The 26,198-nt window shown below is 37.9% G+C and overlaps 1 long non-coding RNA gene across 1 annotated transcript in view; it reads right to left on the reverse strand.

Annotated features, from left to right (window-relative positions):
• Positions 1 to 3,463: 3,463 nt before the first annotated feature.
• LOC308621587 overlaps positions 3,464 to 26,198 on the reverse strand; it is a 191,345-nt gene continuing 168,610 nt past the window's right edge. The window contains exon 3 of the long non-coding RNA XR_014016487.1: positions 3,464 to 3,772. This is a non-coding gene — a long non-coding RNA (uncharacterized lncRNA). The remainder of the gene's footprint in view (positions 3,773 to 26,198) is intronic.

Raw genomic sequence — 26,198 nt, forward strand, 5'->3', positions numbered from 1 at the left:
TCTTTATCAAAAGGTATTTATTCAAGAAATGTAATTAGATAAGCTTACAATTAGGTAAAGAAGAAAAGAAGGCACGTGAAAGTTAGACAGGAGCAGCTCTTGACTCTTGTAAACAGGGGATTCCCGTTCTAATAGATCATGTTCTTAAGAAAAATTCATTTACTTTTTCATCTTCTTCTCTCCCCATCTGCTCCTCTATGGCAGCAAGGGTGAAAAACAGTGTACGGCGATATTATAAAAGTTGGACTAGAATTTGGCAAACTAATAATGCTGGAAGCCCACTATAACTTCATTGTCTATAGAATAAAATTTTCTATAATGTGGATTTATTCAAGACTCAAATTAAAGGGCATTTAGTTTTGAAATATGAACATGTTCATGAGACACTTACACCACACTCAGTACATTCTGAGTTATGGCCTTGAGGCTTTGAAAAAAAATTCCTAGAGTATTACTAGAATTGAGCATAAATAATGCTTAACTATTTCAGTTGATCCATGTAAGTTACCTTCATTTTGTTGCCATTTAAATTTCCTCTTACTCTCAAATGGATTCTAACTAGTAGAATAAAGTCAACTGAGTATGCTTTAGGGTTTGAGCCAGATGTCCACAAACATTAGTGTACATCAGAATCATCTGAGATGACTGATAAAAATGGAAATTCTTAGGCCCCTTCCCCAGAGATTCGTAAATAATAGGACTGGAGGTGTGGTCCACATACTAAGAAACATCGGAACAAACACCTGCGAATTCCAAGCTTTTGCTAGAGTTAGAAATAGTGTTAGAAACACTATTATATAGCAAAGATAAGGAACAGTTAATGGATAAAAATATTATTAAGTATGAGTTTTCATAACATATCCTCTAATACTTCTAGGTCAATGAAGAATATTTCATACCTTCTACCAGTTGTATCCACCTAACCAGGAAAAGTGCCAATTCAAGGCTGTTCTCCTACAAACTCAAAAGAAACATCTGCGTACTAATAAATGCCAGAACAAAAATGATTGGGTAATTTCCTTCTTAGTCTACCAAGCAGACTAATCCTCAGAGAACCTAGACTGGGCACTTGGAAAAGCACTTAAGGGCTTGACTCTGGGCCACTGGACTTTGGCCAAGCCAAATCTATCTGCTTTCCTCCTCAGAAGAGGCAGTTGTGTTTGTAGTTTAGGAAAGGAAATCACTGATGCCCAGTAGAAAGCCTCCCAGAATTCCAAAAGTACAGTTCTGCTTCAGGCCGAATGCAGAACATCACTGAGCATATGAAAAACGGATCTCAGGACCAGAGTAAGTCAGCATTGGTCCTGAGAGCTACTTTACATGAGGTTGCTCTAGTCTCCTGCCCTGAGAAATCCTCACTCACCCAGCACAAGTATTCCCAGGATGTATGTCAGAATAGTTCATGGGTAACATTCAAGGACTATAATAAATAAATTCTAGATTTCAATCAAAAAGGACAAATATCTGGGTTTTCTCCAAGTCATCCCAGGTGAAAATGTGCTCCTGTATAAGACAGTTCTGTACTATAATATCTTACTATCTTGTGTTCATTAGAAAATAAAGTTCTCCAAATGACTTAGCACACAAGAAACCTTCACCAAAAGAACTTCTAAACAAAGCCATCTTTAAAAAGGCATCTTCTGGGCTTCCCTGGTGGCGCAGTGGTTGAGAGTCTGCCTGCCGATGCAGGGGACACGGGTTCGTGCCCCGGTCTGGGAAGATCCCACATGCCGCGGAGCAGCTGGGCCCGTGAGCCATGGCCGCTGAGCCTGCGCATCCGGAGCCTGTGCTCCGCAACGGGAGAGGCCACAACAGTCAGAGGCCCGCGTACCGCAAAAAAAAAAAAAAAAAAAAAAAAAAAAAAGGCATCTTTCTCATCCAAATTTAAAGTCTTTTCTTCATCCAGACTCTTTCACACACAAGATTGACTGCAACAAAACCGTATGTTCAAACAATATTTTACATATAAAACCAGTCTGGACTACACTTGCCTGATCTATAGTCCCTTCCTGTTTTTCCAAATTCAGATTATTCTCTTCACTCGTGGGGTCTCTGTGAATACTAGACCAAGCTAGGCAATCAGAAGGTCAGAAATAAGCCCAGAAATCTAGAAAAAGCTAATAAGGTTGTACTGAAGGTATGTGTGTGTGTGTTCACCGAAAGACATGTATGAAAACAGCCATACTGGAACTTATTCCTAATAGCCAAAAACCAGTAGCCACCCAAATGTGTATCAACAACAGAATGGATAAATAAATGTATGGTTATAATTATACAGCAATGAGAATCAGTGATCTATAATTATATGCAGTTAAGTGAAAACCTTACAAACATAACGTTGAGCAAAAGAAGTCAATATTATGTTGTTGGTACATACTCTTGTATTTCTATTTCTATAAAGTTCAAACTCAGGGAAAATTAATCTATAGTGTTCTAAATCAAAATAATGGTTAACTTGAGGGAGGAGAAGAAAAGAGATGGATTGGATGTTGGCACAGAGGGGCTTTCTGGGTTGTTAAATGGTTTCATTTACTTATCTGGCTCCTGACTACATGGGTCTGTTCACTGTGAGAAAAGTTATTGCGTGTATTGTACATAAAAGATATAACACTTTTCTATATTTATATTATACTTCAATAAAATGTTCATTAAAAAAATCCTATCATGTTGTGTAACCTCTGAGGAAAATAACATGAAAGTGGACTAAAGGAGATGAGAGGTAAGGGCAGGGAAGGGTTGTACCAGGGAAAGCTAGAAGAAAAAAGGAATAAGATGGAAGAAATATCTCAGAAAGTGACTGCCAGGCTTCTTAAGGGGGAAGGCATGGGAACTGAGGACAAAACCTAAACCAAGATGCTTTGAGAACACCGAAGATCAAGCCTCCAAAAACCCCCAAGCCAGTTTCTCCCCTGATAAGAAAACACATGCCAAAAATCAAATGCAACCAAGAAAAATAAATGGCATTGTCTTCCCTGACTAATGATTTAAAAAAAAAATAGTGAGCTGCCTAGCTCATACCATGCAATCTCCCCAGAAATCAGTTGTCCTTTCAATGTAGATGAGATAGATAAAGTATAAAGAAGGAGAAAGATAAAATATAAAAGGGGAATCAATTTTTTTAAGGGAGAAAATATAACCTTGAAGCATGAGTTACTCTAAGCATAATACCATAATTTTTTCAACTTGAAAATCAAAAACATCTATATACCCAAAACCATAACTGGAAGTAAGAAACTTTTTAAGAAATTTGGGGAAATATCTACAACTTATTTGAAAGGCAAAGAGTCAACATACGTAATTTGCTAAGAATACTCACAAACCAATAAAAATGTTTTAACAGAAAAATAGACAAAGGACACAATCAGGCATGTCACAAAAGAATACAAGTAAATGAAAAATGAATCATTCTCAATGCATATCAAAATAATTATAGCATTTTGCAATTCTAAAATTGGCAGGGGCTTTTATAAATGTTAATAACCAGTGTTGGTACAATGCAGAGATATGATGGAGATATAAATATTAAAACCATCTTGGAGGACAGTCAATCAAACTGAATCAAAACACTGTATACTGTACATACCAAGTTCAAGCTTGACCCTCAGCAATCTTCAAAGAGAATCAGGAAGAGGTGGTTATGTATGAACAGTGAGGACAGCGACTCTAGGATCCAGAAGCTTGTTGGGTTGTTCTTGGGTATTACACCAATGAGGAAGCAGATGGCTGGGCTTTTTGGGACTTCTGATACTTCAGGAGCTGGTCCATGAAGAGGCTAAAAATGAAGAAGAATATTAATGACAAACGGACCCAAAAGGACCAGCAGCAAAATGACAAAAAAACCTCTCCTAACTTGAAAATAGTCTCTAATATTATTTTAACCTAAATATCTCTTACCACATCTTAATTATCACAGTCAGACTCTCAAGGAAATCTGTATTCAAATTTGTCAAAACACTAGCTGTGTTCCCTTTGCACCATTTTCCTAAAGAATAAAGCTGCTGTGGGCCTTTTCTCCTATTTACAACAAAGAGAATATAATCAGTGTTTTAAAAATAATTTTTTAAACGAAAAAGATACTTTTCAACTATGAAAAATAAAAAGAATTATCTGTTTAAAAACAAAACCAAAGCAACAGCAACAACAACAAAAACAAGCAAAAAGAATCCTTCACATATAATACATGTTCCAAGTTAGACACTGAGTTTTGGGGATATTCTGGGTTTTTTCAATTTCTATGTTGTTGTGTTGTTTTGTTTTTTCCTATTGTGTTTTACTTTTAGAGTAACCCCTGAGTTAAGCTACATAAGTATGACAGTTACTGTGCACTGTCTCTGACTGCAGGGCACAGGTTCTGTAGTTAAATTGCTTGGGTTCAATTCCCAGCTCTTCTGCTAATAAGCTGCATAACTTTGGGCAATTTAAATATTTTCTCTGTGTATCCATTTCCTCCTCTGTAAAATTAGGAAAATAATAGTGACATATCTGCAATGTTTTGTGAAAATTAAATATCGCTGCATAAACACTAAGGATAATTATTGAGGCAGTAAAAGTGTTACATAGTGTCTGTCATTCCATTTATATCTCTTAGCTGTTTCCACTGTTACAGATAAAAAGCATAGAGCATGATTTGTTGGTGATAACATTTCCAAGAACTCAAACCAGAAAATACTTACATATGTAAGTAACAAGAACTAGTACTAAACAGAGAAACGATAGAGGAGTGATGTCAGCAAGATGGTGGAATAGGATGCCCCAGACCCTTCTCCCTCCCACAGAAACACTGATTCAACAACACACGGACCAATTCCCTTTATGAGAAATCCAGACACAGTTAAGAGGCTCCTGTACCCCAGGTAAGCACAAAATCGGCCACACTGAAGCCAGTAAGAAAAGTCATGGCACTCTCTTTCCATAATCCCTCTCCCTGGCACAGCACCACACAATTGGGAGGAAACTCCCATCTCCTGGCTTTTCCCTGGGAAGGAAAAGAGAAGACTAGACCACACATCTAACATTCTGACTTTTCAGAGGGGCTTCCATGGGATTGGCTTCTGCCTCACCTGTCATGGAGTGTTAATGGAACCCCAGCTACTCTAAGGGGGGCACTGGGAACGAAAAAGCTGGGTGTCACATTGATGCTCCAGAGGACCCACAGTACAGCAGACAGAGGCAAATACAGCTCAGCAGCCTCTCTCTCTGGAGGAAGAGAAGAGTGGAGCATGTGATCAATTTTCCAGCTTTTTTTTTTTTTTTTTTTTTTTCTTTTTGCGGTATGTGGGCCTCTCACTGCTGTGGCCTCTCCCGTTGCGGAGCACAGGCTCCGGACGCGCAGGCCCAGCGGCCATGGCTCACGGGCCCAGCCGCTCCGCGGCATATGGGATCCTCCCAGACCGGGGCACGAACCCGTATCCCCTGCATCGGCAGGCGGACTCTCAACCACTGCTCCACCAGGGAGGCCCAATTTTCCAGCTTTTTGAGAGCCACCCAAGGCACTGGTTTCTGCATAGTCCAACTCAGGGCTCTGACAGGACCCAGCATACTATGGATGACACTATAATAGAAAACTACAAGCCAATATTCCTGATGTATAGATACATAACTCCTCCACAAAATACTAGCCAACCAAATTCAATAGCACATGAAAAGAATCATTCACTATGATTAAGTAGAATTTATCCTAGGGATGCCAGGATGGTTCGGTATATATTTTTATACATTATCAATTGCTATGGTACACCATATTAACAGAACACAGGGTAAAAATCACATGATCATCTAATAGATGCAGGAAAAGCATCTGACAAAATTCAACACCATTTCAAGGTAAAAACACTCCATAAGCTAGGAATAGAAGGAAATTACCTCAACATAAAAAAGACCAAATATGAAAAGCCCACAGCTAACATCATACTCAGTAGTGGAATACTGAAAGCTTTTCCTCTATGATCAGGAACAAATCAAGGATGTCTACTCTTGCCAGTTGCATTCAACAAAATACTGGAAGTCCTAGCCAGAGGAATTACAAAAGAAAAAGAAAAGACATCCAAATTGGAAAGAAAGATTTAAACTGTCTCTGTACACAGATGATAAGTAGAAAACACTAAAGATTCCATTAAAAAACTGTTAGAAATAATAAACAAATTCAACAAAGAAGCAGGATATAAAATCAACATACAAAAATCATCTGCATTTCTCTGCATTAACAGCTAATAATCTGAAAAGGAAATTAAAAAAATAAACCCATTTACAATAGCATCCACAAGAATAAAATACTTAGAAATAAACCAAGGAAGCAAAAGCTTGTACAATGAAAACTATAAAACTTTGCTGAAGTAAATCAGTAGGATGCAAATACATGGAAACACATCTGTGTTCATAGATTGGAAGACTTAATATTGTTTAAATGCCCATATTACTCAAAGTGATCTACACGTTCAATGTAATCTCTTTCAAAAACCCAATGATCCTTTATCGCAAAAATAGAAAAAATAACCTTAAAATTTATGGGGAGCCACAAAGGACCCCAATAGCCAAAACAACGTTGAAAAAGAACAAACCTAGAGTCCTTAGACTTCCAACAGGATAGTAATCTTTCAAGTATTCACTAATTTAAGATGAACTCTTGCCTGTACAGTGCAGGGGTGCATACTGTCAGTGTTTTATGGCATTACCCTTCTTCTTTCTGAGCTACTCTAGTCAATCAGTGCCTCTTGTGATTGGCTTATCTGGGTTTTACTCCAGTCTTGTAGTCATCCAGTAGTCATCCAGTGTCTTTAAGATAGCTTTATAGATCTCTTTTCTGAAACATTATGTGTTGTTTCCATAATATGACTCTCAGAGGATATCTTAATTTATTTCCCAGTTCTCAGAGGAAGCTACTTGAGGTAACTCTCAAAAGCAGTCAATATATGATATAACACATTAATATTATTAACATGTAATGTAAAATTAATGGATCAATTAATCAGTCAATAAATCTGTGGAGGGAAAATCTAAGCCATAAAACTATACTCAGAAGTACACATCATGAACAGAACCATGTTCATAACATTTTGCCCTTTCTATCCATTGGTATTTGTTCCCTCAAATTGGACTTCAAATCATACAGTTTTATCATTAAAATCAAATAGCTTGCCACTCAGATAAGAAGATCCATTAATCCCCCACTGTATGTTACTAATATTAATGTTTTGTAGAATTTGCATTTTCATTCTTCAGTTTTCTACAGGGTTCAATGGTGCCCTATTTTCTTCCACATCAAATATAATCATCAACTTTCCTCACCATATATCCTCATTATTCTCTGAAATACAACACAGCTTTTGAAACTGAAGCTTAGAGAGATGTGTTGTCTTGCCCAAGGTTAAACAGCTAGTAATCAGTAGATCCAGGATTCAAATACAGCTCTAGCCAACACCAAGACCTTCTTTACACTGTATATAATATGCCTCACAAACAAACATGCCCTATGGGGTCCTACTTCACTGTGTTCATTCTTGACTGAAAATCCATCTGTTCAAATTTCACCCATCCTTTATGGTCCAACTCAAACTTTGCTGCCTTTCTTTCAAAGATACATATTTTTTGTGAGAAACATCATTACTATAATGCTGAAAAATGTTAAACTGCAACATAATATTAACTTTAAAATATGCTTTCAAACATAAAATACAAAGTGGAAAATTTGATAACTCAATGGAACAAGTTGAACTTGATGATGAGAGGAAGGGACAATGGATAAGGGAAGGGGGCTGCAGAGAGGAACCTATCAGTTGATCCTGGAGATTCTGGGAAAGTGGGACACAGATGTCTCAGTTCCCGGCAGCTTCCAGAGGAAGTAGGATGGAGCAGCCTGACCAGTCCAAGTCCTCCAATCTTATACTCATGGAGACAGAGCGCCAAATGGAGACACCAGAATAGATCAGCCAAGGAAAAAAAGCGAATAAGATGAGAGCTTGCCTTACGTATTTTGATGGGTTGGTTAGAAGGGCAGATAATAGAAACACAGTGAGCCCCTGAATGGATCAGGAAAATGTCACCACTCAGGGAGAGAAAGGTAAAGAAAAATGCAGCATAGGAATGCTGCAGCCAAGTGAGTGGTAATCAATCCTTTTCTATTTGGTAAGAGGAATAGAGGGCAGAAGAATACTAGAAGTTTAGAGGAAGGAGAAGAAAGTGATGTGGATATGTCAGAGAATTAACACAGCCTTTTCTGAAGGGCCAGATTTATCTTCATTGGTTTGGAGGGAGAAAAAAAGAAAGGTGGGTAAGGAAGGTAAAAAGGAAAGAGAGGGAAGGAAAACAAAACAAAGGTGAAGGAAGGAAGGAAGTGGGGAGGGGCGAGGGGGGAGGCATAAGAAGGTATTTATCTTGCAATTTTTCATATGTTCTAACATTGAACTGTAGGATTCATGACAATACAGTTTCTCATAACCTACAAGAATTCCAGGTTTCTTGAGAGCTGTGTTCATGCTTTTTTTTTCTCTATTCAAATAATTCAACAGACCACAATAGAGCCACAAAGAAGCAATATTTTATAAAGGGTGTTACTTCCTTGCTATTACCCACTCCATACCCAGAAACTTCATTGTGACAGTTAGATAAAATCTATACCTGGAAGAGGTGCTTTAAATCAAAACTCAGATGGATTATTTAAGATGATGAAGCTCAAACTATGGTATGCTTACTATATGTGTTTTATTCTAAGGTTAATTTAGGAATGCTTAATTTTTTAAAAAAAACTAAACAATGTATAGTTGGGAATCAATATGAACTTTTTCTTTCTCCTCAGCAATTAAGACAGGTTCAACTCCTAGCCAAGGCAGAGTTTTCTCTTAGGACATCTAAGGAGATTGCCCCTTCCTGCACTTCCCAAGAAGCTCCTCTGTGTGCACCACTCTGTCTAGTGCAATACAGGCCTTGTGGAATGTCAACTCTGCCACTGGACTAGGGTTTTTAGTCTCAGACATTCTTTAAGACATTTCTCAATCTTAAATCTTTATGAGTTGATCTACTGCAATATTAGCTTTCTCTAAAAATCTAATGTCCCAAAGATTTATGCATTTTTCCCAATTTCTCTAGAGATGTATTCTTTTTCTCTGATTATTCTTTCCTTCCTTCCATTGGCTATGTTTTAATCTTTCATATCTTAACTGTAATATGGTAAAGGAATATTTTTAGAAACAATTTTGCTAGGAAGAATAGTTCACCATATGATAGAGTCAAAGTTGAAACTGTATTTTCCCTATTGATGACATTACAACTTATGTTTAGTATAATTCCTTTGGCTGGAGAAACGTATGCCATGTACTATTGAACTATTTCATAGCTAATATTGTGGAAACCACAAAAGCACTTAGCTTAACGATGAAAACAAGTTAGACTTCAATGAGTAGAATTCTGTTGATACTGCTGATTTTACTTATGGATCATTGCGAATACTTATGATAATATATTTGGTTATTTTAAACAGAATACGTCATTTTATTTCTGAAAGAAATTTTTAATCTTTCTAAACAAAAAGCATATCATATGAAACTTTCCAATCATTCATAAATACCTGAAAAATCCACTTCTAATCCAGAAATATAATCCAAATCATACCAGGTCACACGTTAGTTAATTACACATTAGTTCTAGTTTGGTATCTTTGATTCATGTAATAATTTATTAAAATACCTGTCCCAGCTATGTCAGAGCTGAGACTGGAAACTGTAGCAAATGAAAGCAGGTGATATCCCCGACAGCACTTAGCTACATGCTTTGGCTACAAGAAGCTAAGGAACCACATAGAAAGGAAACTGAACCTGTCCACATTTGGGCTTTAGTTATATACAGACACGTGATAGACTGCAGTATGGGGATGTGGTAAAATGTAATCAAAGCCAAATAACAGGCCGATAGAGAACAAGGCTAGTCTTAGAGAAAAATCAGCATGAATGGTAAATAATTTTGTACAATGTACCAGATTTAGCAAAACATCTCCTTGGTGAGAGAGACTGACGGCTAAAGATAAAACCTTAAGCAATGTTTGAATTCAGCAGATCCAGCCTTCTGGACTGGAGAGGGCTGCCTGTGGTCCTTGAGAAAGAGAAAACTATGGCGCAAACCTAAAACAATTCAATTGCTTCTTCCTTTTTTTTTTCTTTTGAGTTCTTGAATGTCTTTATTTATTATTATTATTTTTGGCTGTGTTGGATCTTCGTTGCTGTGCACAGGCTTTCTCTAGATGCAGAGAGCGGGGGCTACTCTTTGTTGTGGTATGAGGGCTTCTCACTGCTGTGGCTTCTCTTGTTGAGGAGCACAGGCTCTAGGCACGCGGGCTTCAGTAGTTGTGGCTCGCGGGCTCTAGAGCACAGGCTCAGTAGTTGTGGCTCACGGGCTTAGTTGCTCCGCGGCATGTGGAATCTTCCCGGACCAGGGTTCGAACCCGTGTACCCTGCATTGGCAGCTGGATTCTTAACCACTGCACCATGAGGGAAGTCTCTCAATTGCTTCTTAACTGAAGAAGAAAGCAATTCATCAAATCAATTCTTCTGAGGAGTAATAACTTCTCCTCCACTTCCAAACAAAACAAAAAAGCAAGACTGAGATGGAGGAAATGTTTCTCTGCCAGTTGGATAAAAGATCAACCTCAATCCAAGACAGGTAGAATAGTGAGGAGATCCAAGCACAGTAGTAGAGAAGCAGTCTTTGCACCCTAACAAGAGACCTATGCAGGTTGTTGCTCCTGTGCAAATGAGCCAAGGAATGCTGACAGCATCACAGATGGTGAAAGAAGCATCAAAGTGAAGAGCAGAGTGATGGACAACAGTCCAGAGAGATGGCAGGTACAAAAGTAGAGGTGCAGGACTGTGGAATGAATTAAAGAAGAGATAAGAAATGAGCCTTCTCTGAGAACTCCCAGACAGCCAAAAAAAAAAAAAAGAGAAAAAGCATTTGGCAGCTGGTGGCTCTTTACCTAACAGTCTTATTTAGTGTCCACAAACCAGTGGGTATTTTTGCATATTAATATATGAATATGTTAATAGGAGCTATGTACCCCATCCTCTCTCCCCAAAAGAAGCTCTGTGGTTAAACAGGATTGTGAAACAAGCACCTATAACCCCTCTTCAAGATTCACAATACATATTAGAGACAGAAAATTCCACAGTACAATTTATCTGCCCCAAAGATGCTTTTTTTGCAACATACTTACTGTCACACTGAGGATTACATGACATATCGGTTCAGAAATCCTAGTTTGAAATTTTTAAGTTTTAAAATGCAAGTATATGGTGCTAGGGAATGATCTAATCTCAAACTTTTACATGTCCCTGTCCAGTTTTCCCAGCACCACTTATTGAAGAGGCTGTCCTTTCTCCACTGTACATTCCTGGCTCCTTTATCAAAGATAAGTTGGCCATATGTGCGTGGGTTTATCTCTGGGCTTTCTATCCTGATCCACTGATCTATCTTTCTGTTTTTATGCCAGTACCAGACTGTCTTAATTACTGTAGCTTTGTAGTATAGTCTGAAGTCAGGGAGCCTGATTCCTCCAGCTCCGTTTTTCGTTCTCAAGATTGCTTTAGCTATTCGGGGCCTTTTGTTTTTCCAAACAAATTTTGAAATTTTTTGTTCTAGTTCTGTGAAAAATGCCATTGGTAGTTTGATAGGGATTGCATTGAATCTGTAGATTGCTTTGGGTAGTAGAGTCATTTTCACAATATTGATTCTTCCAATCCAGGAGCATGGTATATCTCTCCATCTATTTGTATCATCTTTAATTTCTTTCATCAGTGTCTTATAGTTTTCTGCATACAGGTCTTTTGTCTCCTTAGGTAGGTTTATTCCTAGATATTTTATTCTTTTTGTTGCGATGGTAAATGGGAGTGTTTTCTTGATTTCATTTTCAGATTTTTCATCATTAGTGTACAGGAATGCCAGAGATTTCTGTACATTAATTTTATATCCTGCTACTTTACCAAATTCATTGATTAGCTCTAGTAGTTTTTCGGTAGCATCTTTAGGATTCTCTATGTATAGTATCATGTCATCTGAAAACAGTGACAGCTTTACTTCTTCTTTTCCAATTTGGATTCCTTTTATTTCCTTTTCTTCTCTGATTGCTGTGGCTAAAACTTCCAAAACTAGGTTGAATAAGAGTGGTGAGAGTGGGCAGCCTTGTCTTGTTCCTGATCTTAGTGGAAATGGTTTCAGTTTTTCACCATTGAGGACAATGTTGGCTGTGGGTTTGTCATATATGGCCTTTATTATGTTGAGGAAAGATCCCTCTATACCTACTTTCTACAGGGTTTTTATCATAAATGGGTGTTGAATTTTGTCGAAAGCTTTCTCTGCATCTATTGAGATGATCATATGGTTTTTCTCCTTCAACTTGTTAATATGGTGTATTACATTGATTGATTTGCGTATATTGAAGAATCCTTGCATTCCTGGGATAAACCCCACTTGATCATGGTGTATGATCCTTTTAATGTGCTGTTGGATTCTGTTTGCTAGTATTTTGTTGAGGATTTTTGCATCTATGTTCATCAGTGATATTGGCCTGTAGTTTTCTTTCTTTGTGACATCCTTGCCTGGTTTTGGTATCAAGGTGATGTCGGCCTCGTAGAATGAGTTTGGGAGTGTTCCTCCCTCTGCTATATTTTGGAAGAGTTTGAGAAGGATAGGTGTTAGCTCTTCTCTAAATGTTTGATAGAATTCACCTGTGAAGCCATCTGGTCCTGGGCTTTTGTTTGATGGAAGATTTTTAATCACAGTTTCAATTTCAGTGCTTGTGATTGGTCTCTTCATATTTTCTATTTCTTCCTGAGTCAGTCTTGGCAGGTTGTGCATTTCTAAGAATGTGTCCATTTCTTCCAGGTTGTCCATTTTATTGGAATAGAGTTGCTTATAGTAATCTCTCATAATCTTTTGTATTTCTGCAGTGTCAGTTGTTACTTCTCCTTTTTCATTTCTAATTCTATTGATTTGAGTCTTCTCCCTTTTTTTCTTGATGAGTCTGGCTAATGGTTTGTCAATTTTGTTTATCTTCTCAAAGAACCAGCTTTTAGCTCAAAATGGATTAAAGACTTAAATGTAAGGCCAGAAACTATCAAACTCTTAGAGGAAAACATAGGTAGAACACTCTATGACATAAATCACAGCAAGATCCTTTTGGACCCACCTCCTAGAGAAATGGAAATAAAAACAAAGATAAACAAATGGGACCTAATGAAACTTCAAAGCTTTTGCACAGCAAAGGAAACCATAAAGAAGACCAAAGGACAACCCTCAGAATGGGAGAAAATATTTGCCAATGAAGCAACTGACAAAGGATTAATCTCCAAAATTTATAAACAGCTCATGCAGCTCAATAGCAAAAAAACAGACAACCCAATCCAAAAATGGGCAGAAGACTTAAATAGGCATTTCTCCAAAGAAGATATACAGACTGCCAACAAACACATGAAAGAATGCTCAACATCATTAATCATTAGAGAAATGCAAATCAAAACCACAATGAGATATCATCTCACACCAGTCTGAATGGCCATCATCAAGAAATCTAGAAACAATAAATGCTGGAGAGGGTGTGGAGAAAAGGGAACACTCTTGCACTGCTGGTGGGAATGTGAATTGGTACAGCCACTATGGAGAACGGTATGGAGGTTCCTTAAAAAACTACAAATAGAACTACCATATGACCCAGCAATCCCACTACTGGGCATATACCCTGAGAAAACCATAATTCAAAAAGAGACATGTACCAAAATGTTCATTGCAGCTCTATTCACAATAGCCCGGAGCTGGAAACAACCTAAGTGTCCATCATCGGATGAATGGATAAAGAAGATGTGGCACATATATACAATGGAATATTACTCAGCCATAAAAAGAAACGAAACTGAGCTATTTGTAATGAGGTGGATAGACCTAGAGTCTGTCATACAGAGTGAAGTTAGTCAGAAAGAGAAAGACAAATACCGTATGCTAACACATATATACGGAATTAAAAAAAAAAATGTCATGAAGAACCTAGGGGCAAAACGGGAATGAAGACGCAGACCTACTTGAGAATGGACTTGAGGATATGGGGAGGGGGAAGGGTGGGCTGTGACAAGGCGAAAGAGAGGCATGGACGTGTATACACTACCAAACGTAATGTAGATAGATAGTGGGAAGCAGCCGCAGAGCACAGGGAGATCAGCTCGGTGCTTTGTGACCGCCTGGAGGGGTGGGATGGGGAGGGTGGGAGGGAGGGTGATGCATGAGGGAAGGGATGTGGGAACAGATGTATATGTATGACTGATTCACTTTGTTATAAAGCAGAAACTAATTCAAAAAATAAATAAATAAACTTTAAAAAAAAATAAATAAATAAAAAATAAAATAAAATAAAATAAAATGCAAGTAACCCAATGCATGGAACAATGACAGGTTCTGAAAATATATTTGATGAATATTCAAAACCTTTAAAATCAATACATATTCTAATTTTTATAGGAGTAAAAATAATTGCTATAATTCACTTGGAAATATTTTACTCCCAAAATTGTTTAAGCTGCACTTTTAAAAACATCATTTTTTAGCTAGTTCTTACTATTTGAGCTCCAAAATATCAGAAAAAGGGAATGTATGTATTCAATCTACGAAATGTCACAATTTTTAACCTAATAGCATTTTTAAGTTTTGGTTTTATCAATGTCACAAATTAGTAGTTTTCATTCTCAAGATATAGCTGTGTATGCCATAACTTATGTTTGTACAACAAAGTCTGACATTTCAGAGAAGTTTCCCTTATCTACAGCTATTTCCATGTTTTAAAAAATTGGAGAAGAAACAGATGTTGAATGGTGAAATATATTCTAAGCTATTTCAAAAATATTTGGCAGCAAGTGCTGGAGCATTAGTAGAAGAACAGCTCTGTATAAATGGCCAGTTTATTTTGCATGTACTTTTCTTGAAAGAAAAGTAATTTTAAATGAGACAAAGGAGAATTACTGATGTGTATTATATAAACATTTATTAATATGGAAAACAGCTTTTGGTGTTATATTTCATGATTTTGAGTCTCTATAAAACTCTACATATATACTCATAAATATATTTAAAAATTTTCAGGTTCCTTCTGCTTATTACAACCTGTGATTTTTTTTTAATTAGCCCTGATGATTTTACCCTTCCTTCCTACTTTTTAATTTCTACTATAGCTTTTAAACTAATCCTTGCTCAAAAAATAGACTAATCCAATATTGCTCTACATTAATTTCTGAAAGATTCTTGTGGTCGAGTAATAACTCAAGCTTCTGGGCATATCTGGTCATTTTGTGTAATATGTTCATTTTACTCTTGGTCATCAAGCTATGTTTCTACATCACTAAATAGCTTTAAACTATCTTTAATGCTATTTTAGTGGATAGACTAAAAGATGATTCCACTAAAAAAAAGGTTGTAATAATATTTCAAAGAATTTGGGGCAAAAAAGCATTAGTTGGCTTAACTCAAAGTTTTTTTACTGAATTTTTTCTTAACCATTTGTCCCAGGGATAGCCAACTCTGTAGTTTTCTTTGGCATGCCAAGAACAATTTTATTAAAACAAACTTTCAGGGAATGAAGCTAGCAATATATAGGATAAGCATATACTATCCCAGATTATTTTTCCTTTTGCTAAAATTCTCTAATATGGCTGCTGAAATTGATATCATTTTGTCACTAGTCGCAATCATTTACCAAAATAGCCAAAATTCAGAGATTGTCTATATTTCATATCAAAAGAAGGTAGCAATTTTAAAGTTCAATTAATGAACCTGTCACTAACGCAAAGCTTAAATTCTTTGCCTTGAAGTTTAACGTTGTGTATGATGTGGTCAAACTCCAGCAACTGACTAATTTATGAATAAGCAGTAGACTGGTTACAGTTTCCCATGGTAATTCAAGATCCAAAGTTTCTTTATTCAAAAATAATCCAGAACTCATTAGACAATTTTAGCATACTTGAAGTACAAATAAATTATCTTTGTCTTTATCCCAGCATTCCAAATTTAGGTTTAGAAGTAGTCCTTTTATCTGTGACCCCCCTGATTGGATACTCCTGCTTAATTATTTAATTAAAAATAAAACAATTCAAATAACAAAGACATCACTCAATCACTAGCTGTCGGCTGGATTAAGGCCACTGTAGCTACCTTTGTATCATCATGTACATGAGTATGGTTGTAAAAGTAGAGGAAAGAAGAGCATGTTTCACTTCTGGCCTGCAGCCAAGCCACATCTTCCAATGAAAATATATACTATATGAATAGAATGAACAATATTCAAGGTACTTAGGGTGCTAGGGAACAGGAACACATAGCAGCAGCAGCTCCCACTTACATACAGGGAGCTTTCACTGTGTGCAGAGTACATTTCCTAGAGCTTTGGCCATGGTAACTCATATAATTCACACAGCAAACCTACGAAGTTGGTACTATATTACCGCATTTTACAGATGAGGACTAAAATGCAGAGAGATTAAGTAACATGCTAAGATCATGCAGTTGGTAAAAGGAGGAGCTGTGATTAAAATCCAGACAATTTGACTTCATAACCCACACTCCAAACCAAGTTGATGAAGCTTAACCAGGCTATTCTGCAATTTTAGAGATTGATATTTTAGCCAACTGCCCCAAAGTTTTTGTCCAAACAATTTAGAGTCACTTTAGCTAGAAGCTTCAATAGAGTGACTAAACTTGCGGATATGATTTCCTTCCAACTTCTTCCCTCCCCTACTTGTAGAGCACTCCTGTTTTCTCTACTTTTCTCCTTCATTGAAAGAATAAATATCCCTCTTACTTTCCAAGACTAACTAAAGGTTCCACTTTAGCACTTAATTCCACCCCCTACCTTTTTAGGGGTAAAACCATACCCTTTTAAAGACCACGACGCATAACTGTCCTCACACTGCTGCACAGCAGTTTTTCCTCCACTCAAGACTATAACATATTCACATCTCTACTTCCTTTGATAAAATAAATCTTCCCTCAACCCCTCTAGAGCTATTATCCCATCTTCACTCCTTTACCTCATGCAATTGTTATTTTAACTAAGGAAAGGTGGCTAAGGCAGGGCCAAATTAGTCACCATGATTTAGTCAGAGGCCAAAAAGAAATCACAATACACATCGTTCAACTGCTTTGATATAAAGAGATCAAGACTTGGAGCCAGAAATCTACTCTGCTTAATGGTGTGAATTCTGGACATCAGTCATCTGCAAAATATGGACAATGATACCTACCCCCATTATGCTCTTGGGAGAATTACATGTGACCAAGTGTGAGAAAACCCCTCAAACTCATCTTGGAACACAATAAATAATTAGGAAATATTTGTTGAATAAGAATTATAAGTAATAATTAAGTGAAAATTATTTTATATCAAAAAACAAGGAATGAGGGGCTTCCCTGGTGGCGCAGTGGTTGAGAGTCCGCCTGCCGATGCAGGGGACACGGGCTCGTGCCCCGGTCTGGGAGGGTCTCGCGTGCCGCGGAGCGGCTGGGCCCGTGAGCCAAGGCCGCTGAGCCTGCATGTCCGGAGCCTGTGCTCCGCAACCGGAGAGGTCACAACAGTGAGAGGTCTGCGTACCGCAAAAAAAAAAAAAAAAAAAAAAACAAGGAGTGAGATCAGAATGGATAAAAAGGAGAGAGCACCTGTATGTGAGGGAGAGAGACAGAGATCAAAATGGAGAAAGAATGAACAAGACTGTGTAAGCACTAATCCCCAGAAGGTGCTTTGGAATTCATTCATTCAGCAAATATTTATAGAGCACCTTCTATGTTCCAGGCAGGGTTCTCGGCACCTGGATTCATCAATAAACTAAGCAAAGAGAGTCTCTCTACGTCTGCTTTTGTCTACTCCAACAAATTAATCCTACTAAAGAACCACCACGTTATTTCACTGTTTGAAAGTCTTCAGCAGAACTTCATTGGCTACTTAATAAATTCCAAACCCCAAGCCTGTCTTTCAATGTCTTTTTTAAATTTTTTTAAACTCCAATCTATTTCTTACTATTTCAGCTTTTCCCCTACATGTACTCTCAGGAGGCATAAAAATAAGATTTTAAAGGGACTCTAGACCTCTTCTAGAGTTTTGAAATTGAAGCATATTTGAGTGTAGCTGGGACATCTAAGAGACTTGAGGAGAGGGTGGAGTTGCAGATGATGGGGCTGTGAAAGAAAACTGGACTAGAGCCAGATTATAAAGGACATTATATGCCATGCTAAGAAGTTTGAGTTTGTTCTTAAAGGCAACTGGACACTGTTTTAACAAAGGAGTGACATGATCTGATCTGTGTTTTCCGAAAGTAATTCTGGAGGCCGTGGTAGAGTAAATTTGAAAAGGAGATGTCTAGTGGCATGGAAGGCAGCTAAGAGTATTGCAACAATAATGAGAGACGGTGTTAGCTAAATTATACAGTGGAGCTGATGGAGTGAAGGATTAAAGAAACATTTCGGAGTTATTATCAATGAGGTCAGGGGTAAGATGGCAGAATGATTTCATGGTTATGTGGCTCTGGAGTCAGACTGCCCTTGTCTGAACCTTGTCTTCCACACTTCTTAGATACATGACTTAGGTCAAGTTAACACTGAGATTCATTTTTCTCATCTGTAAGGTAGATATAACCAAAGTATCTATCTCCACAGATGCTGTGAAAATTAAAGTCAATAATTCACACCAAGTTCTTGGCACCATACCTGGCTTATTAAGGGCTCTATAAATTGTATCCCTAGAATGTAGCAATGCATCATTCAGCCTTTAGGTCTCCCTCTCAGCTTTCTGTCTTCAAATTTGTTAAATTTTCCTCATATTCCCTACATAATGCATTTTTACCTCTATTGGATCATTCTTCATGCCATCTCTTTCACTCTGGTTTCCATCTACCAAAATCCAACTTAATGCCAGAGTCTATGGTTTAATCATCTTTGAATCCCCAGCACTTAGGTTAATTAGGCTGGAATTAACTTTGTTCAAAGTTCTCTGAAAACCTCTCCCAACATGATTTTTCCAGCCCCTGAACTTTCACAGTACTTTATATCATCCTTGACTCTTACACACACAGTCTTGCATTTGAGGACTTGATTTAAGTAATTAATCTCCCCTCATTGCTCCATGAGTCATTTCCCCACTCCAACTTTTCTGGGGCTCTACACATGATCAGATCGGTGTCTTAGTCCAATGCATAACTAGTTAATGATTTTCTCATTCACTCAATGACAAAGAATTCCAAGGAAGCCACCAACTAGATTATAAACTCAGTATTGCCATAAACTGACTGTCTTTGTAGTCAATACTTACATTTAATGTTTCATTATCTTGGAACATGTTGCTGGAGAAGTACTAGAAGGTGCTCATTAAGTAATCTTGAGTTCACAAGATTTGATCTTCTGTTGACTGCCCTTGGGTATTTCATGATTCTCACAAAATCTTTCCAAAAAGTAAAACTCAAGTCTTCTCAATTAGGATAATTTTAACTTTTAGGCACATGCTCTGCTATAATTTAACAGAAATGATTGTTGTTTGTCCAGCTTGGGTCACATTACATTTCATTGTGTGGGCACGCATCTGAATGTTTCACAAACAGCAGTTATAAGGGGTGTAAATATTGGTTGGCTTATACTTAGTTTAGAAACTCAAGGCTGCTATGGCCAGTGATCTAAACCAGCATCACTGCTCCACTAAAAGATCTTGGGCAGGGCTTTCAAATGTCTTGGGAAGGCAGTCAGCCTAACACATGTGCCATCCACATTTCCAAGTCTGGGGATACGAGAAAAAAGGAAATCTTCCTGAGCATGCTCAGGACAGACAGTATACCTAGGCCACTTCTCCTGTCCTCTGGTGTTGTGCTCACACCTGGGGCCTTGGGAGCACTCCCACACTGCCTGCTGCCACTCCAGGCCCTGTGGCACAGAACTACCCCTGACATTACACCAGAATCAGGCTGCCTCTGCTTGTCACCAGAAGCCAAGAGACAGTATTCTACTGCATTCGAACCAAATGCTGCTGAGGGATGCCAGGAAAAATGTGAAACCGGAGCCAATTTGGGAAGTAAACCACCTCACAGATTCTTGCTCAACCTAGCAACAAAACCCCTATCATTTGAAAGCATCAGTACACACTCCTTTCGTTCCAAAGACACCATAATTACTCTGTATCTTACAGACTTTATGCTGCTACCTGCAAACAGTTGTTATGCTTATTCATCAAATGCAAAAAGAAAGTATCTGCATACTGCATCCTACCTCTTTTCCCAAGGGATAGCCCTAAGATTGTAAAGGACAAAAGCGATGCATCACTCCCACTTCCACCAATCAGAAAACAAGCTAGCCAGGTTCTTTCCCATGTATTAGAAGCATATGCTTCTGATCCAAACACTTTGGTTGGTAGGAGTCAAAGAATCAAAACATAAATTCCAAATGTTGATTAACAGACTATGCAATGAAGTTAAACAGTTAAAATCCAAATATTAGAAGTCTAGTTCAAATACATATTTCATGCAAGTCAAAAAATTTGCATTCCCCAATTAATTATTAAAACAGTCAAATTTGTGTAGTCATTTAACATTCTTTCCAGTGTGCAATAAAATTTATAGGATAATTTTAATGCCATCTGTAATTTTACTTTTCTCCATCTAAATGGACACCTTCTTTTCCCCAACTTCAATCCCCAAATCTCTTTGACGCTGGAATTCTGCTCTGAAACCCACTATTATTTGGATAAATGTTTGAAAAATGCCAATATTTTCACAAAACAAACCAAATTTATATTGCCCGTGATATAATAATTATTTGTACATAAAAAGTGTCACTGCCGGGCTTCCCCAGTAGCGCAGTGGTTAAGAATCTGCCTGCCAATGCAGGGGTCACGGGTACGAGCCCTGGTCTGGGAAGATCTCACATGCGGCGGAACAACTAAGCCCGTGTGCCACAACTACTGAGCCAGAGCTCTAGAGCCTGTGAGCCACAACTACTGAGCCCACGTGCCACAACTTCTGAAGCCTGCGTGCCTAGAGCCCGTGCTCCGCACAAGAGAAGCCACCTCAAAGAGAAGCCTGCGCACCGCAACGAAGAGTAGGCCCTGCTCAGCGTAACTAGAGAAAAGCCCATGTGCATCAATGAAGACCCAATGCAGCCAAAAAATTAATAAAATAAATTAAATTAATTTTTTAAAAAGTCACTGCCAGGGCCTCCCTGGTGGCGCAGTGGTTGAGAGTCTGCCTGCCGATGCAGGGGATACGGGTCCGTGTCCCGGTCCGGGAGGATCCCATATGCCGCGGATCAGTGGGCCCGTGAGCCATGGCCGCTGAGCCTGAGCATCCGGAGCCTGTGCTCCACAACGGGAGAGGCCACAACAGTGAGAGGCCCGTGTACCGCAAAAAAAAAAAAAAAAAAAAAAAAAAGTCACTGCCATACAAATATTTTATGTTTTTAGAAATTTTTGACGATTCAATTTGAGAAACATTTATTAATTCTTATTATAGGTTGGTGCCAGTGCTAGCCACCATATACAATAAAATAAGCTCCCTTGAGGAGTTAATACTCTAACAGGTAAAATAGACATGAAAATATCTAACTATAACGTAAAGTAGAACGATGTAAGAACTAATGTCGACTGCAAACATGTTGTAAGAGTAGAGTGGGGAGAATTATTCATCTTGTTGAGGGGATTCAGGTAATGTGTCATAAAGGAAGCAGCACTTGAGTATCTTGAAACATGAATAAATTGTGACAGAAAAGAGATGGAAGAATATTCTTCTCTCTGAAACGTCATGCCTTAAAAGTACAAGGAGGGTGAGGGACAAATAATGTGGAATGGCCAGAGTATACGGAGGGTTGGAGTAGGAGCAGGGCCTTTAAAGGTGATTAGAGAATGATTATAACCTTCAGCATTTATTTGTTATTTATTTACTATGTACTCAGATGTAGCTATTGCATGCCTGTTATATCTCAAGCAGACCACTCATACTGAAGATTCAATGGGGATTAAATTCAGTCCATGTTTTCCTGTCTAGAAAGTCTAGAAGGCCAAATTTAAGAATTTTTATTTCATTTTTGTAGGCAACAAGAAGCTTCTGAAGGTCTTTGTGGAAACAGATGGAATAAAAGAGCCTGTGTTTTGAGAGCACTGCTATTTGGTAACATGTTAAATAGACTGAAGCTACAAAAATGAAAATGAAATGGGAACATGGGTATGTCTGGAAGGACACTTTTTCCCTCCTCTGCTGTTTCCTTCCTGGTAAAATGAGGGCCACTAGCAGCCTTACATGGCTTCTCTTCTCACCCCGAGGAAGAAAATGACTTAACAGATTCATGAATTTCAAAGGAGAAACCAGGCATGTGGAGCCCTGTGCATCCTTCTTCTTGTGCTCTTTGGAGAACACCTGACCTCAAAGAGTTTATGTTGCCCTGAGCTTCTCTAGGCTCCAAGTTCATAGTTGACTCCAACTGGGCAGGTAAGGCTGGCTAATTCAGGAGTTTATCATTAGGGAAATTTGGAGAGCTTTCCAAATCAACAAAGAGTGTTTTCAATATTTTTTACACCTGCATAGTATTTCCTTTTTGAATGTACCATAATTATTTAACCCATCTACTACTGTTGGAATTTAAGTTACTTGCAGACTTTCCTGTTATAATACAAAAATTCTATTACAATACTAAAATTACCATTCTAAAACAATATTGCTTTTAGTGATGTGTACATTTCTCACTTCACACACATATGAATGAATTTATCTTTAGGATAAGTACTCAGAATCAAAGGTTATATACATTCATAATTTTAGTAGATATTGTTAAATTGTCCTTTGTAAGAGTTGTACTAATTTATGTACAGCCACATATGAGAGAGCCAATTTGCTCCCACCTTGCTGCCAACACAGTGTTTAGATTTTTATGCAGAGTTTCTCAATTTTTGGATGTCATTTATTGGTCATTTTCTAGTCGTGGCACTGTGAAAATTTTTATGCTTATTATTATATGATGTTTCTCAGCTTAAAAAATTCATGAGGTTCTGAATATAAAAATTATGCAAACATCAAGGTATGTGAATTCCCTCAATTACTGGATTTCAATGTTTTATTATAAGATGTCATTTATGTCATCGTATATAGAAAACATGATCTGAGCCTCAATATAATTGAATTTAATTCTAATATGGTTGTAAAATATATTTTACCTTTCTGGATTGAAATCTGAAATGTAAAAATATCTATATCATACTTAGATGTAATGTTTATTACCACAGATCCAGTAATAAATATCATCATTGTCAATTAAACATGACATGCATAGAAATGAACCAGATCTTGGGAATAAAATGAAAATTAAGATAATGGCTCCCCCTGCCTCAAAGCAAATTACCATTAATTAATAGCTATCATAGAATATATTTTCAAAGTAAATCTTCCAAGTATAATATAACCCCAAATAGAGATGTGTATATTTTATCTTATTCAATGAAAAGTCATTTTAGCTATACCATACTCTTATTAAAATACACCAAAATGAAAAGACAACCTACTGAACGGGAGAAGATATTTGCAAATGATATGTTTGATAAGGGGTTAATATCCAAAATACATAAAGAGCTCATAAAACCCAATATCAAAAAAACAAACAGCTGATTAAACGATGGCCAGAAGACCTGAGTAGACATTTTTCCAAAGACATACGATGGCCAACAGAAACATGAAAAGATTCTTAACATTGTTAAGCATCAGGGAAGTGTAAATCAAAACCACAATGAGATATCACCTCACACCTGTCAGACTGGCTATTGTCAAAAAACAACAAATAATAAATGTTGGTGAGGATGTGGAAGAAAAGGGAACCCTAGTTCACTGTTGGTGGGAATAAGAACTGGTACAGCCAGCCACTATGAAACACAGTATGGTGATTCCTTAAAAAATTAAAAAGAGAACTAACAACTGATCCAGCAATTCCATACCTGGGCATATATCTGAAGAAAATGAAAACACTAATTCAAAGAGATATATGCACCCCAATGTTCATAGCAGCATTATTTACAATAGCCAAGATATGGAAGCAAACTGAGTGTCCATCAACAGATGAATGGATAAAGAAGATGTGAGACTATATACATATATATACACACACACACACAGTGGACTATTAGTCATAAAAAAGAAAATTTTGCATTTGTGGGACTTCCCTCGTGGTGCAGTGGTTAAGAATCTGCCTGCCAGGGGCTTCCCTGGTGGCGCAGTGGTTGAGAGTCCGCCTGCTGATGCAGGGGACACGGGTTCGTGCCCCAGTCTGGGAAGATCCCACATGCCACGGAGCGGCTGGTGCCGTGAGCCATGGCCGCTGAGCCTGCGCGTCCGGAGCCTGTGCTCCGCAACGGGAGAAGCCACAACAGTGAGAGGCCCGCGTACCGCAAAAAAAAAAAAAAAAAAAAAAAAGAATCTGCCTGCCAATGCGGGGACACGGGTCCGAGCCCTAGTCTGGGAAGATCCCACATGCTGTGGAGCAACTAAGCCCATGCACCACAACTACTGAGCCTGCGTTCTAGAGCCCACGAGCCACAACTACTGAACCCGCATGCCACAACTACTGAAGCTCGTGTACCTAGAACCCGTGCTCCACAACAAGAAAATCCACCACAATGAGAAGCCCGCGCACCACAACGATAAGTAGTCTCCGCTAGCCACAACTACAGAAACCCGCATGCAGCAATGAAGACCCAATGCAGCCAAAAATAAATAAATAAAATTTTTACAATAACAAAATAAAATTGTTTAAAAAAATTTTGCTATTTGCAGTAATGTAGATGGACCTGGAGGGTTTTATGCTTAGTGAAGTAAGACAGAGAAAGATAAATTTTTATTTATATGTGGAATCTAAAAAATAAAACAAATGAATGAATACAAAAAAACAGAAACAGACTCATAGATACAGAGAACAAACTAGTGGTTACCAGTGGGGAGACGGGTTGGAGGAGAGGCAAGACAGGGAAAGGAGACTAAGAGATACAAACTACTAAGTATAAAATAAATAAGATACAAGGATGTTATGTATAGCACAGAGAATATAACCAATATTTTATAATAACTTTAAATGGAGTATAATCTATAAAAATATTGAATCACTATGTTGTATAACCGAAGCAAATCTAGCACTGTAAATCAACGATACTTCAATTAAAAAAAAAAGAAATATGCCTAATCCCTTTTGTTATGAAATAAATATATTTAAGTTTATTGTAAAAGTAAGTTTTGTTGGGTTAATTACTGTTATTTCTGTTGTGAAGTTAATTTCTGTCAATGCAAGAGTATAACTCCAGACAATTAAATAGATAATACTAAAAACTTTAGCAGAGTGATCACCTACCTCATATTTTCTTCTACTGGCCTATAAAAGCTAAAATACTTGGGCTGATAATTAACCTATGATGTATAATTGTGTATCCAAAATAATTCATTTACATTGCTGCTTTTTCTCTATAATTTTAAATTACCATTCTTTTCTGAACAGACATCTTAGCTAATTACACCTGATCATCTTATTGGGAACAGGAGATAACTAATTCAATAAAAAATAAAAGTGTCCTGGGGCTTCCCTGGTGGTGCAGTGGTTGAGAGTCCGCCTGCCGATGCAGGGGACATGGGTTCGTGCCCCGGTCCGGGAAGATCCCACATGCCGCGGAGCGGCTGGGCCCGTGAGCCATGGCCGCTGAGCCTGCGCGTCCGGAGCCTGTGTCCTATCTTTGCTTAACATAGTAATTCTGGTCCCAGGATTGCTAAAAGAGCAATATGCAGTTTCTTAATCAAATCCTACCCTCAAAATGAATGATTGTAAGGAAGGTGATATTTGGTTGAGTTTTTGTGGTAAAAAGGGAGACATAATGTTAGGATTCTTTTTCATTCATATTGGGATTTTATTCCTTTCACCTGAAAGAGGAAGGACAGGGAGCTGTCGAAGCCCAGGAGATAGCCAAGTAGCCAGGGAGCAATATGGTGGTACAGGAAGAACATGCATCCAGGAGCCAGGAGAATGGGTGTCAGCCTCAACTCTGATAGCAAATGAGCCAAGGCAAATCACCTGCCAATCCTTGATCTGTTTCCTCAGTTGAAAAATTTAACCAGATGGTCTCCAAGATCCCTTCCCAGTCCAATATTCTAGTCTATGCTATGATAATTCCAACATTATACATCCTTATCCAC

Source organism: Mesoplodon bidens (genome assembly GCF_964165515.1).
Source record: "Mesoplodon bidens genome assembly, chromosome: 8".
Lineage (NCBI taxonomy): Eukaryota > Metazoa > Chordata > Mammalia > Artiodactyla > Ziphiidae > Mesoplodon > Mesoplodon bidens.